This window comes from Leguminivora glycinivorella, chromosome 2 (genome assembly GCF_023078275.1).
Source record: "Leguminivora glycinivorella isolate SPB_JAAS2020 chromosome 2, LegGlyc_1.1, whole genome shotgun sequence".
Lineage (NCBI taxonomy): Eukaryota > Metazoa > Arthropoda > Insecta > Lepidoptera > Tortricidae > Leguminivora > Leguminivora glycinivorella.
In genome coordinates this window covers 1,778,801-1,794,121 of record NC_062972.1, presented here as the reverse complement: position 1 = coordinate 1,794,121, position 15,321 = coordinate 1,778,801, and positions in this window count along the sequence as shown.

The following is a 15,321-nucleotide window of genomic DNA, read 5'->3' as shown; positions in this document are numbered from 1 at the left end:
GAATGACACATTAAAATCAATAAAGATTTATCTGTAACGACATTTAGGTAGATGCTGCGATCTATCTAGCTCGAAAGTTTGGTACCTACTTAAATATTGTGCAAACATCTATTCAAACATTTTATGTAAATACGATTTTGTCAGTATTTAAGAAACAAACACGTACTTGAATCTTTATTAGATAAAAAGGTAGAAAGAGCGTTGGTACTAGCATAGCGCCATACACAGTTACTACGAGTAGGACAGTAGCACTGGTACAAGTTACAACCCTGCGTGACCTTGGGTGGTGACGGGTTAAGAATTTCACCACCCCTTTCCTCCCGTGGGTGTCGTAGAAGGTCGACTGTGGGATATGGGTTAAATTGTGGCGTAGGCGAGAGGCTGGCAACCTGTCACTGCAATGTCACAGTTCCGTTTTCTTTCAACCCCTTATTTGCCAAGAGTGGCACTGAAACCTGAGTAGTTTCATGTGCTCTGCCTACCCCTTCATGGGACACAGGCGTGATTGTATGTATGTATGTATGTAATTTTGTGGTTAGTTTATTGTCTGATGTGGTGACTAAAAGCGCTTATTGATGTTGACATCAAAATTATCAATAACCTATCATATCAGTATTTTATCGCTTGTGTCTTTCTAACGCGTGCGAAGCCGCGGGCAAATGCTAGTAGTCATATATTTTAGTCTTTACGTCACTTACTTATACTTATCCAGCACGGGAAGCATGGTCGCGCGATAGATGATAAAATATCAGGCCGTCTCTATCGCACTTACTAATAGTGCGATAGGGACGGCTTGATATTTTATCGTCTATCGCGCGACCATGCTTCCCGTGCAGGTCGTCCAACCTTATCGAGATGTATGGAAGCGACCATCATTCCGTGAATATTTCAGATTGTTTAGCCAGAAGCAAAATGTAAATATCGCTATACGCCACCCTAAGTGCTTTTTCACATTATCCGATCCGATATTTGATGTCGGATCGATATCCCATACATTACATCTTGGATTTTTTCCATTGAAATCCTTCCGACATCCGATATCGTATCAAGGGAAGGCATGGAAAAATTCGCTCGCATCCAGCAGGCCTCCGTTTCTAAGCTGGTCATAGCGACTACTCTGGCAAAGGTTCGAGTCCGGAGGTGTGAATTTCTCCATTTTTCCTTTACTTAAATTAAAAAATACGTATTATCCGCTCGTAGAGGTTTCTGTAAACTAACCGAACCGCAAAATTAAAATTAAAAAAAATTTTCATAAAACATGGCTAAGAACACTCCCGACTAACTCAGCTTTCAAACAAAAACAAACTAAATCAAAATCGGTTCATCCGTTCGGGAGCTACGATGCCACAGACAGATACACACACAGACAGACAGACAAACAGACAGACAGACAGACACAGACAGACACGTCAAACTTATAACACCCCGTCGTTTTTGTGTCGGGGGTTAAAAAAATAACATACATCAACAACATACAATCACGCCTGTATCCCATAAAGGGGTAGGCAGAACACATGAAACTACTAAAGCTAAGAAAAAAAAAGAAAAGAAAGAAAAAAGAAAAAGAAGAAAAGAAAGAAAGAAAGAAGCTAAGCTAAAAAATAAAACTAAGTTTATTCAACGTCATGTTTATACTAGATGGCTATGAACCTATTTATCCTTCTAATTTCCTTGCTTTCGACCGTTCGTTCTAGGTTAGGAGGGTTGGCAAATCACGGTCAGGTGACCGGCAACACGGAAGCCGGCCGTACGTCATACAGCCGGACAAATGCCATTACCATATAAAACTAACTGCAGCGCTGAAACTGAATAACAAATTCATTTATATCAATTATTAATATAAATAATAAATTAAATATTAATAATAAATTGTGTCGTGTCGTCATTTAATCTATGGTTAATATTTTAAATATTTTGACGACCGGTTTGGCTCAGTCTGTAGTGAAGTGACCCTGCCTGCTGAGCCGCGGTCTTGGGTCGAATCCCGGTAAGGCCATTTATTTGTGTGATGAGCACAGATATTTGTTCCTGAGTCATGGACGTTTTCTATGTAAGTATATAAGTATTTGTATATTATGTATATCGTTGTCTGAGTACCCACAATACAAGCTTTCTTGAGCTTACCGTGGGGCTCAGTCAATCTGTGTAAGAATGTCCTATAATATTTATTTATTTATTTGAAAGTGACTACGATGTTGCCACTTTTTAATTTATAAGTAGGTACTTTAAATATCTTAATTCCTAAGTCCGTTTTCACATTATCCGATCCGATATCGGATGTCGGAAGGATTTCAATGGAAAAAATCCAAGATGGCGCCTGTAATGTATGGGATATCGGTCCGACATCCGATATCGGATCGGATAATGTGAAAACGCACTAAGAGTGGCTATGAAACTTGAGCAGTGCATGTGCTGTGCCTGCCTAACCCTTTTGTGACTACAGCTTTCTGCGATGGGTGAACTCACTGATCAGTCGATCACTGTAATGCTTTCTATAAAACTTGCTAGTTGACAATTGAACCCTGATAAAATGAATCCATACTAATATTATAAATGCAAAAGTGTGTGTTGAACGTATAGCTATTTACTATATTTTGATAAAAAATATGGAACTGTGTACTCTATATTACCATCTGTCTACAGCAGTTTCTACTGGTACCAGGGTATGTAGCCGAATGGCACAAACGCTCACGAAACGAAACGCTCGTAGATATTTATCTCTATCGCTCTTGCGTATGTGCGCGACAGAGCCAGACTACCTTTCGCGGCGTTTCGTTTTCGTTTCGCGTCGCAGAAATTCCATTCGGCTACGGCACCAGTAGGTTAACGATAAGATTTCAATTTATCTACTTACTTATCCATACTTAATATTATAAATGGAAAAGTGTGTGTGTCTGTTTGTCCGTCTTTCACGGCAAAACGGAGCGACGAATTGACGTAATTTTCTAAGTGGAGATAGTTGAAGGGATGTAGAGTGACATAGGCTACTTTTTGTCTTTTTCTAACGCGAGCGAAGCCGCAGGCAAAAGCTAGTATACCATAATCGGAAATGCCAGGCATGCCAATCGAAGAACATCAAATTACTGGAAAACTCTTATGATCATTTTACATAACATAACAACTTTATGAGGAATTTTATAATAAAAACCTAAAAACAACAATTCAATGAAACGGGTTGCTTCTACGTTATTGTGCTACCACGGTAACAAAAGTAGCAAGCAGCACCGTGTGTAATATTACACGATCCATTTGGAGCCACATTTGACCCCCTTCTAACTCAAAAACTATTTCACATAAACGTGTTATAATGCAACGTAAAAAGAAACCAACGCGCGTAGTAAAAATATGAGCTATAAGCGCTCCTCAATGAGCCCGGTACTAGCCGCCTTAGTGCGTTTTCACATTATCCGATCCGATATCGGATGTCGGAAGGATTTCAAAGGCAAAAATCCAAGACGGCGCCTTAAATGTACGGGATATCGGTCCTACTTCCGATACCGGATCGGATAATGTGAAAACGCACTTAACCCGCGCGCGCGCAGCTCTTTATAAGCCACCGCGCGGCCGGCGCTCGCTCATCCCAGTCGTCCTCAAAACGTCGACGTAAGACCGCCCCACATTCCACAAGGATGGGGCGCGACCAGATACAGCCCTCACAGCGCCCAGCGCGGAAGGGGCTACTCACACCCCAACAGGGGTGTTGAACGACGTTACAGCAGCGCTCGCTCTGTTTGTCTCGCGCAGCGATCCGATCACATTGTAGCTGACTTGACGAGCAAAGCATCGCGACCGCCCGGTATTGCTTTGATGGGATAAATAAAATTCCTAACTATCTTTCGTCTCTACTTCGATGGGAGCTCCGTTAGTACATGCTCCCGAGCATACACCACAGACACTGGAGCAGGCTGGGGTGCGATGCGGCTGCCGAAAAGCAGGAATTGCCTGCTCCAGTGTCTCTGGTGTATGCTCGGGAGCATGCACTAACGGGATGGGAGCTCTCCCATCGAAGTAGAGACGGAAGATAGTTAGGAATTTTATTTATGAATTTATCTCATCAAAGCAATACCGGGCGGTTGTGATGCTTTGCTCGTCAAGTCAGCTACAATGTGATCGGATCGCTGCGCGAGACAAACTGAGCGAGCGCTGCTGTAATGTCGTTCAACACCCTTGCTGGGGTGTGAGTAGCCCCTTCCGCGCTAGGCGCTGTGAGGGCTGTATCTGGTCGCGCCCCATCCTTGTGTCCGTCGGTCAGTCCATCCGTCGACGTTTTGAGGACGACTGGGATGAGCGAGCGCCGGCCGCGCGGTGGCATATAAAGGGCTGCGCGCGCGCGGGTTAAGTGCGTTTTCACATTATCCGATCCGATATCGGAAGTAGGACCAATATCCCGTACATTTAAGGCGCCGTCTTGGATTTTTGCCTTTGAAATCCTTCCGACATCCGATATCGGATCGGATAATGTGAAAACGCACTAAGGCGGGCTGCTAGTACCGGGCTTATTGAGGAGCGCTTATAGCTCATACTTTTACTACGCGCGTTGGTTTCTTTTTACGTTGCATTATAACACGTTTATGTGAATTCGTTTTTGAATTAGAAGGGGGTCAAATGTGGCTCCAAACGGTTCGTGTAATATTACACACGGTGCTGCTTGCTACTTTTGTTACTTGAACCTGGCTTGACACGCTACCGCGTCTCTATAAGAATAAACGTATTGTTCATAAACAAATGAGTTTATTCCTTTATTGTCCATCTTTTCCCTTCCATATCTCACGAACGATTGGTCCCAGATAAAAGGTGTATAAGACTTTTTTGTAGAGAATTTTATGAAGATTAATTGTATTTCAGAACATTTTTTGCAATGTGCCACAGTTTAAGAGTTATTCGCGAAAAACTAAAAAAAGGGACCTTTACACCCCCCTCCACCCGTTAGCTCCCCCCCTACCCATCAGTACTTTGAGTATGTGGATTAGAACACCATTCCCTACAACTATGCCAAAATTCGCCTATACACGAATTATTTCCCGCGAGATAGGCTTCATTGAGTGTGCTATACCACGGGACTTAGGTTAATGAATCCGAAATAACTTTAATTGTAATCACATAAATTTCCTTAGAAAGCTGCTTACTGACGTTTGTTATCCTACCGTCAATGGCGTTTAATTAGTAGAATAACGAACATGTGTTATATTAGGTAAGTGTGAAAAAATATTGTTTGAACCACGTTTGAACTGAATTAATTAAAGCCGGCTGTTTACGAGTGTCTGTTTAGTAGTTATGTTTCAAATACTAATGTAATAATACTTCCTCACGAAGGTGGACCGAGTCATATAGCGTGCCTATGTACTTGTACCCACATGTATAATTCAATAAATAAAATAAATAAAAAAATAATGTTCTCAATTGCAATCAAGGATTACTGTCAGTGCTTCAAAAGTTAGTCGCCGTTATCAACCGTAGCAAAGTTAACATCTTTGACGGGAAATCCGATTGACATCAATTTCCTGGTTGTCTTTTTGAATTCTTCAGCCCCGGGTTTCTGTCACGGATCCTAAACGAAAGGGTATATTGTCTCCAGGCTCCGTGATAGCCTCAGCCTGGCGCACCATGACTGAAGAGTGGGAGAACACGAGCCGGCAGATCAAGGCCAACGCCGAGGCGCTGGAGGCGCGCGCGGTGGACCGCCTCACCTCGCTCATGGCTGAGCGGCGGAAGGCCCGCAAAGTGTACCAGGAGGACCACGCGAAGATATCCTCGCAGTTCACACAGGTCAGTTCATTGTCTCTGGAACAGTTTAGCCAATTTCAAATTACACGTAGCGTACATAGGTGCAAGAGGAAACCGGACTAATTCCAATAAGGTCTAGTTTACCCTTCGGGTTGGAAGGTCAGATGGCAGTCGCTTTCGTAAAAACTAGTGCCTACGCCAAATCTTGGGATTAGTTGTCAAAGCGGACCCCAGGCTCCCTTGAGCCGTGGCAACTGCCGGGATAAGGGCCCATTTAGACGGTACGAGAACTCGCATACGAGTTTTATTACATTGCGGTATTTGATGTATGTGCAAAATTGTATGCAACCTCAACAGCCCGCAATGTAACTAAAATCGCATGCGAGTTCGCACGCCGTCTAAATCAGGTCTAACGCAAGGAGGATGATGACATAGGTGCAAGAGGTAGAAAGGAAAACATACCCCTCTGTATTTTTTGTACATCGCTGATCCCATTCCTGAATGAACTATCTTTGCCTGACTCTTCTCTCTTGTGTCTGTTTCGCGTCGATTGACGATCAATATTCGCTAGGTATTAGAAATCGCATAGCCAGTCAACATTATCCAATTGATTTGATTGCCGATTTAGTTAGATTGCGCATGAAATTATATCGTCTGCAACTCATATCTTTAGACGTGTAAGTTTAGTTTAGCCTGTAACTATGTATCTAAAAAAATACGTACACTTTTTAAGCTTATTTTACGGTTTAACTCACGTGCACATTAAACTCGATAATTGCCTACACTAAGATTAGTGTTGATACACGTTATCATTCATATACTCGTACACGTTACGTTATGATCTTTAGTTATTTAGCCAGTTCCTTTGTTAACCTAATGGGTCATGAGTAAACTGTCTTTGTCAGCGTGCCCGCACGCCTTCGGATCAAAACAATGAACTTTCGAACGACACACGGCTATGACGACTAACGTCGTAAGCCGATAAACTTATCGCCGTGTCGGATCACGTCTAGCTGTCGATAAGTAACTGACTCACCCACTTACTGGTTGCGGTATAAAACCGCTCGTAAATATTTTGTAATTGACAAAGGCTTTTAGCCGTAAAATTTGTCAACAACTTTACTGTTTCCATGACACTTTGTATTGTTTGTTGGATTTTTACCTTTATTTAAAGTTTTTGACCAGCGATGTTCATGGTACTCAGCACATTTGTTCTAGAATCTAGGTGGATCTCAATTATTCAATACGCCTTGCCAAGGCAATGTCGAAAGTAGACCAAAAACAGCTTTTCCCAAAATGGAAATGTCTGTGTTATTTCACGTTCTTACGATTGTAGTGTTGAGTGATGCTGAAAACTAGATAGATATTGTATTTATTTCAGGTTATACATATCGTCACTACTTTAAAAAAAACTTGTATCTTCGTCTGTCAATGAAAAGAAAATTGTAGTAAGTATGTATGGAATGCATATAGACTTACTGCGTTTTAACTTTGAGGAACAGCGTGAGATACGAGATTTTTTAAAAGTAGTGACGATATTATATATTCTATTCTATACAAGGCTTATCTATTTCAATAAGTTGTCTATAAAGTCTATTAATTATTAGCTTTACAAAAATAAAACACAAAATCTGTACTTATTGTCAGAGGGCGGAATTGCTCATGGCAAAAATCAAACGTCAATAGAGTTGGAACGTTAAATTTTATCGACATTTTCAGCTATCGATAAAAACAGTCACCTTTTAAATTTCTGCCTTTATTCTCCTCTGATTAGCTATTCGACCATTTGATTTTGACCTCTTTGACTAGATTAAAAGTAAATTGTATAACATTTGAATACCATTTTTGTCACTAGTCCTCTTGCAAAAACGTTTGAAAAAAAAAACCGGCCAAGTGCGAGTCGGACTCACAAGGAGGGTTCCGTACAAACTTTCAATGGTTAAAATAATCATACTACTCATACTCATTTATTTGTAACGCCATTTTACACGTCAAGATTTGATTTAAAAAATATATATTCATACAACAATAATACTTAGAAAATAAATAGACAGAAGATTGAAATTACAAAAAGTTAGGCAATATTCACATAAAAAATGCACAAAAATAATTTTCTAATTCGGTAATAAAAAAATTGTCATAAATGTAGAACGGGTGCTCGACCAGCTAATTTTTTAAGCGATACTTAAAGTTCGACACACTAGGCGCTTCAACTACATATTGCGGCAATTTATTATAGACGGCAGGGTCCATTACATGTGTTTGATGTGTTAATTTGTTGGATTTCGCCAATTTACGGTCGATACCTACTAACTTTGCGGCATTTCGAGTGTTGTACTTGGAACACATGTTGTTAGTGTTGTCACAGAATATATTATATATAATAGTAAAAGTACAGAAGGCTCACTCCGTCGATGTTCACAAAATGCCGCCATTCTAAATTCTTACCATCATTAACAAACGGACCGCACGCGAGCAGCCAACATTGAATTTTATTGCGCCGCGCGAAGGTCGTCGCCAATGAATGGGCCGCGAACTCGCGGCAGCTGACATGTACTTGTAGCGCGGCAATAGAATCGCGGCGTGAGCCACCCCTGGTTTTGTATGCTTCCAAGTTCTCTCTTACATAAATGGCTACCTGCGTGATAACTATTGCAGGCAGTGTCAGGATTCTTATATTTTAAAGAGTTCTTTGGCCGGGGTGTCTACAGGTACCTGAGCAACGATTCTGATAGCTCGTTTCTGAAAGCGAAAGACCCTCTCCCATTCAGCACAACGTCCCTAGAGCCCCGCACCGTACTGTATTAATGAATGGACAGTGGCAAAATAGGATGTCCGGGCTACTTCTGGAGCCACAGACTTTGCAACTCGACCTAAGGCAAAGCACGCACTGCCCAGACTATCACACAGTTTATCTACTTGCTGGTCCCATTTTAAGCCGTGATCAATCTTTAAACCTAGGAAAGTAGTCGTGGATGCCTGTTCAAGTATTTTCACATTAATATGAACTATCAACGGCGTGGTCATGCGGCCCGAAAGATTAAAATGCACAAAGTGAGTCTTTTTGAGATTTAAAGCTAAGCCATTTCATGCGAACCATTGACACCGTGGCTGGCGTTGGCGGCGGTCGCGCGATGCTCGCGCGACGGTGATGCGACGCATACGACTTCAAACCTTATCGATATGGAAGTAGACGATGCGATGAGACGCGACGGCGACGGTCGCGCGACCGTCGCCCACGCAAGACACGGCGTAAGACAGCTGAGTTGTCGTTTTATTCAAGGCTCGCTGGAGACTTTCAGACGTTGGTGCACTAACTATAGCAGCAACATCATCGGCGTACATTAAAATGTTGGCAGCCTGTATCGCAACCGGTAGGTCGTTGAGGAGAAGTGAAAAGTATGTTAGATCTGACGATCCATAGTTGCCTCTGAGGGATCTGATCTTATTTTGTCACTATCCCCTACCACATTGGTACTCATATAAGACTTGTCTAGAAGCACAGTATAATAAAGAGTACTATCGTACAGTATGGCCACCCTCGCTCCCCGCTGAAAGTGCCGCCAACTCCCTCTCGGTTACCTCACAGTTACCGCCTGTCAAAAACACTAACAGTCGACCTGTCATATTTCACTCATACAAGCATAGTACGTTCACCTACACGAGCTAAGACTGTGTGCTAGGATTGCGCCTCTTTCAATTTATTTGTGAGTGTGTTTAGTAAAACGTCCCACTTTGTCGGTTACCATTAAGGCGAGATTTACTTGTATCTTCATATGAATAAACTGACAAAGCGGCTTTATAGCAATCGACAAAGTGGGACGTTTTCCCGTGCACACTCACATTTGATCGCCAGTGTCCGAGGTGTGCTAGAAGCAAAGAAGATCGAGTATTATAGAGATGTAGAGTCAAAGTAAAATGTGTAATCACAGTGCATAGACTGCCATCTCTCGACACAGGCTTAAGACTTTTGAACCTCAGTTTTGAAAATTTGGCCCATATTCTTAGCTTGATATGTTTTAAAATGTCAAATATTAATATTAGCGCCATCTAGCTGAGCGTACCCTTCTTCTGTATGGTACTGAGGTATTGTACGTTTTTTTCATAGACTTTACCTGTCTATACGGAGTTATATATGTCTTTGGCTAGAAGTATAGGTACTCTATAATGAGCATTATTGTATTTAGTGCCATCTCTCGGCAAAAATTACTAAGTAATTTACGCGACTTGAGACTCGAGCGAACCTTTAGGCATGGAAAGTCACATAAACAGTTGTCGAAACTAATAATAAAGATGGCGCTGCATTTGAATATAACTCTAATACTAAATTGAATATACTCTAAGGTAGAGCAGAGTCTAACTGGGGAAGTACCTCCGCTTTACAAAAGACCGCGGTCAAATAGGACTAGACCTTACTCATTGTTGTGTTCCTGCCGGTGAGTAAGGCAGCCAGAGCTCAACGAGGGTGCGGTATACTGACGACGAGAGAACCTACGGAACTAATTAGGACAATAGATTGTCCTTTGAGTCGTCGGCACCCAGGCCCCTTCTAAGTACAGGTTTGTACAAGTTTCTAATGAATCGAGTCGGCAACGCACATGTGCCACTCCTGGAGTGGCAGGCGTCCATAGGTTACAATGACCGCTTTCCATCAGGCGGTCCGTGTGCCTGTTTGCCACCTACGTGGTACAAGAAAAAAACTCGACGAATTCACCTTAAACATTAAAAACTATATCAAAATCGATTGATTCGTTCGGGAGCTACGATGCCACAGACAGACAGACATGTCAATAATACTCCGTCGTTTTTGCGTCGGTGGTTAAAAACAAGAAACCTCCTTGAAAACTATAATAAAATAAAACACAACTTTCTATGAAAATTGGTCAAGTGCGAGTCGGATTTCGACATTTCCATACAAAAAGGTCATGAGCGCCTGACGATATGTGATAGCAATGTACACTAAATTTGAGTTATAAGATTTTACGTATATTTTGGAAACTATAAGAGATAGAGCAGATAGACTTCAGATTTTGGTTGTCGGTGGCACAATTTTTTTGTTTTCGTATATATACACCTTTTTTTGGACCTATGTGGGCAATATTATGGTCAGTGAAGTTCTAAAAGGTCTTAAGCGCCTCCTTTTTAGTACGAACTTAAGTCATTTTGCAAATGAAATTTTTTTTTAACAATTTCTAAAACAAAACAAAACAGAAATGAATTTCTTTATACCTGTCCAACGCGCTTACACAATTTAAGACGTTTAGTAACTACTTGCAGCGGCAGTGAGTGAAATTCGTAATTTGAGTTTTTTTCTCTTAAGTCCGACTTACGCTTGACTGTAGATTTCTAATAGGTTTTCCTGTAATCTACAGGTAGAGGGCTATCTCGTGTATTTTTTTGAATTTTTTTTTCTAAGTAGTTTCGGAGATAAGGGGGGGAATGGTCATTTTTTGCTTATTTTCTTAAATTACTTCTAAATTACCAAAATAAAAAAATATAAAAAAAATATATTTCAGATGCTGATAAAATGCTCTTTCATTTGATATGTAACACAATATAGTTTTAATAAGTAACTTTGATTTTTAATTTTCAATTTTACCCCCCAAAAGTGACCCCTGTGATTAAATTTCATTTAATTAAATTACATGTCCGTCTTTGGGCCACAGGTTTACATACGTGTGCCAAATTTCAAGTAAATCGGTGAAGTAGTTTCGGAGAAATCGGCTTTGACAGAGGGACAGACAGACACGCGAGTGATCCTATAAGGGTTCCGTTTTTCCTCTTTGAGGTACGGAACCCTAAAAATGGTTAATCTAAAACGAAAAACAGTCAACAAATGGATAAAGAAGTATCCTCGTCTTACTTACGACGAAAACAACTCAATATACTGATAATTTCAGTTCAATCGATAGTCGATAAAATTTAACGTTCCAACTCGATTGACGTTTGATTTTTGCCATGAGCAATTCCGCCCTCTGGTAATCGAGATGGACGTACAGTCAACCAACTAGAATCCTCGGCCACTCTAGAACCCTGTCGTGTTGACACCGTGCTTTATTTGCTAATAGAAGTCAGTTTAACTTTTACTGTGAAAGAGTTCTACAGTGGCCTACGCTAGACGCCGATCAAAACGTAGTCTGGGCTCTGTCGCGCCAATACGGAAGAGTAGTAGAGAGCTATGATAATAATAAACGTAAAGCGATTGTGGCGTTGGCTACACTGAGAGAAAAAACAACCAGTTTTCATATTCTTTCAAAAAGTTTTTTGGTTAAAATAGCGCCTACGTGCTCTTTAGTTGAAACAACATTCTACAAGTTACTCGTCATTTGTATCAACAATATATTTGAATCAACAAGTCGATTTTATAAAAGCAACATGACACATATTGTTTTAAACATATGTTTGGCTGATTCAATCAAATATCTTTTAAGAAGTTTGACCTTGTTGTTCTTACAAATTCGACTTGTATCATCAATATTGTGATTTCAGTTTACTAAAATAGGTGCCTACTTTTATTTCAAATGGATAAACCGGCAACAAGTCGAACTTGTTAAATTAACAATGCAAACTCTCAGTGTATAGGTATCCAAAAATATTTTAGGTTACAGGAATATTCATAATTTGAGCCTCCACCTGTAGAAGCTACAAGTTGGCATGTACCCGTGTGTATTGGCCTTATTTTCTCGCTACCGTATCACCTCTATATTGGATAATGCCGGTGCAATCTGTATCATTGTGCTGCATATAGATCGCAGGCTTCCTGTAACGTAGGCTGAGCGGTTAGTGTCCGGTTAGTGTCCTAGGATCAGAGCACGTAGCAATAGGCTACTTGCTTCCTAGTCAAATCATGCAGCTTCTTTTTAAGAACTGTCAAAACGAATTTTAACGACTTGCTAATATGGAATTTATATGAAATCGAATTGAGTGACGTCACGGTCAACTCAGTTACTTTATATATTTCTACCTGACTTATTAAATAGAAATTGGATTTAAAAATAATTTATGCCTATGTTTTTCTTATAATTATCTGATGCTTTATTTCGTGCATGGTATAATATATTTTATTTTAACTACAGTCAAGTTCCCCATTGCGATTGTCAAATAAATGTCATATACAAAGAAAAAGTGACCAAGGCCTCCAAGTGTCCCGAACTGGAATCGAACCAGCGTCCTCCGTTTACCGGACGGATGCCTAAACCTCTCGGCCATCGGATCACGAAGGCAAGGGTCAAAAATTCCAAGTATTTGACATTTCCGAAGGCTCCTGGCGCCCTCTACCTCTATTTATACAATACAATACAATAAATACAAAAATATTTTCTATGAAAATACGTACGTACAGTCAACCAAAAATGTGGTTTACCACGGTTGAGGTTCGTTTGAACGTCATGAGACAACAAGGTCGATTTCTGCTTGTAATAACATTATGTCAGAGACAATTTAATAAATAAATAAATAAATATTATAGGACATTGTTACACAGATTGACTGAGTCCCACGGTAAGCTCAAGAAGGCTTGTGGTTGCAGGTACTCAGACAACGATATATATAATATAAATACTTATATACATAGAATACATCTATGACTCAGGAACAAATATCTGTGCTCATCACACAAATAAATGCCCTTACCGGGATTCGAACCCGGGACCGCGGCGTAGCAGGCAGGGTCACTACCGACTGCGCCAGACCGGTCGTCAATTTCTTTGTCTTTATGTGATATTTACGTTATGCCATGTGTCAAGTCAACCTTAGCGATCGTTAGAGCTCGCAGAAACTTTTGTCAAAACTGGTAGACCACTTTCTTGGCCCACTGTACGAACGTTTACGACAATATCGTTATCGTGGCTAGGTATCAGTATGAATGCGGAGGAACGTTTTGAAAAACAAAGGCCTTTTTTCGTTGGTAAAGCCGGAGGGTGTAGTTTTCATGGCATCTGTTTTGTATGGACTTCTTTTTGAAGATGACAGATACTTTTTATGAGAATTTTAGGTTGCTTTTTAACCCGTTGGGAATCGAGTTGTATCGACGCTCCGCCACTGCTAGGTATCTCTATCGCTTTGCCGTATTGGCGAGACAGAGCCAGATTGTGTTTCCATCGATGTCTAGTGTCAACTATTGTCATTTCTGTATACGCAGACTGGCTGAGTGGTTAGTGTGCTAGGATCAGGGAAGTCACGAGTAGGTATATAGTTGTTAACAACTGCAATTACACTTCGCTTGAAAATAATAAGCGTGCAAGAAGGAAGCAATTATGAGTACACACTCATAATGTATACACATGCAGGCGCGTATTTTGAAATTTGGCGCCCCGGGCCAATAAGTTTTGGTTTGGCACCCTAAATCGAATAGGAAAGCTAGCGCAGCAAACGAGAAAAATACTGAGGGGGTCGTACGAAATCCTCGAAAAGTGCATCCGGCGTTTAACAAATGCTGCTCACATTTCTAAATTGAATGAAATAAAATAAATGTAGTTATTATCTTAAAGAGTGTGTCTACAACTTTTGACTATTCACAATCTCCAATTATTAACGGTGTAATAACTAAACCCACACAAAGTTGACCTAAAATGAGAAAAACGTATGTCGCCGTTTAGTAAACTTTGTTAAAAAAATTCAATACCCTAGTTATAACATTATGTGATTCTGAAAGCCAGATAAATGGACTACAAGTTTTGAGGTTTTTTATATTTTTCCTCTCAAAGGCAACAAAGAAATTGTACCTTAAATTTAAACTATCGTAAAATTTCCATACATTCGCCATTGCTGTCAGAATTCTCCTTTCGATTAGATGCCGTGAGCGGCTCATCGGAGGCAGACGTGTCGCCGGTCGCTCCGCGTTGACAATTAAATTTGACAAATATTTTGACATAAAATAGTGTACGTACACGAAAAACCATACCAGTGTAAAACTGTGCTCAAAATAAATAGGGTAAGTCGATAATATCAGGTGGAGATCCAATCTCATTTAAAGTGTAAAGGTGCATGGCTTGTGCATCAAAAATAAATAAAAATATATCACATTATTAAAGAAAATAACGAACACAACCGAATGAGTATAAATGATTTCATTCTAGTTCGGTTAAATTGAAAAGAGTTTCATGTTTTATTTTACTCATTGGAATAAATTTTCATTACGCTGGTATTAACAGTACGTCATTTTAAAAATATATATGACAGCACCTACGTCAAATTCTGTCAATCAGGTTGTATGTAAACAATTATAATTTAATTTATTTTTACATATTTAGATACTTATTAATCGATTCTTACTTAGAATAGAAGAAAGGGAAATGCGGGCGGGTATATAAGTACCTATTTATTAAATACAATATTCCGTATGATGTGCTTCTGGTTCAAATTTGTATATAAAAAAATGTTTCAATTTCATTAAAGATTACCCTGTGCATACCACGAACACGTAAGTAACCGTAAGTTCATCGTTGTTTAGAAAGTAACGCTCGTTTTGAATGGCACTTCTCCATTCAACTAGACCAGATGTTCATGGAACAGTCACCAGCATACGTATATATGACTATGAACGGCCGTGACAACATATCCGATTCTCTATAGGGGCCATAAATATATGACGACATA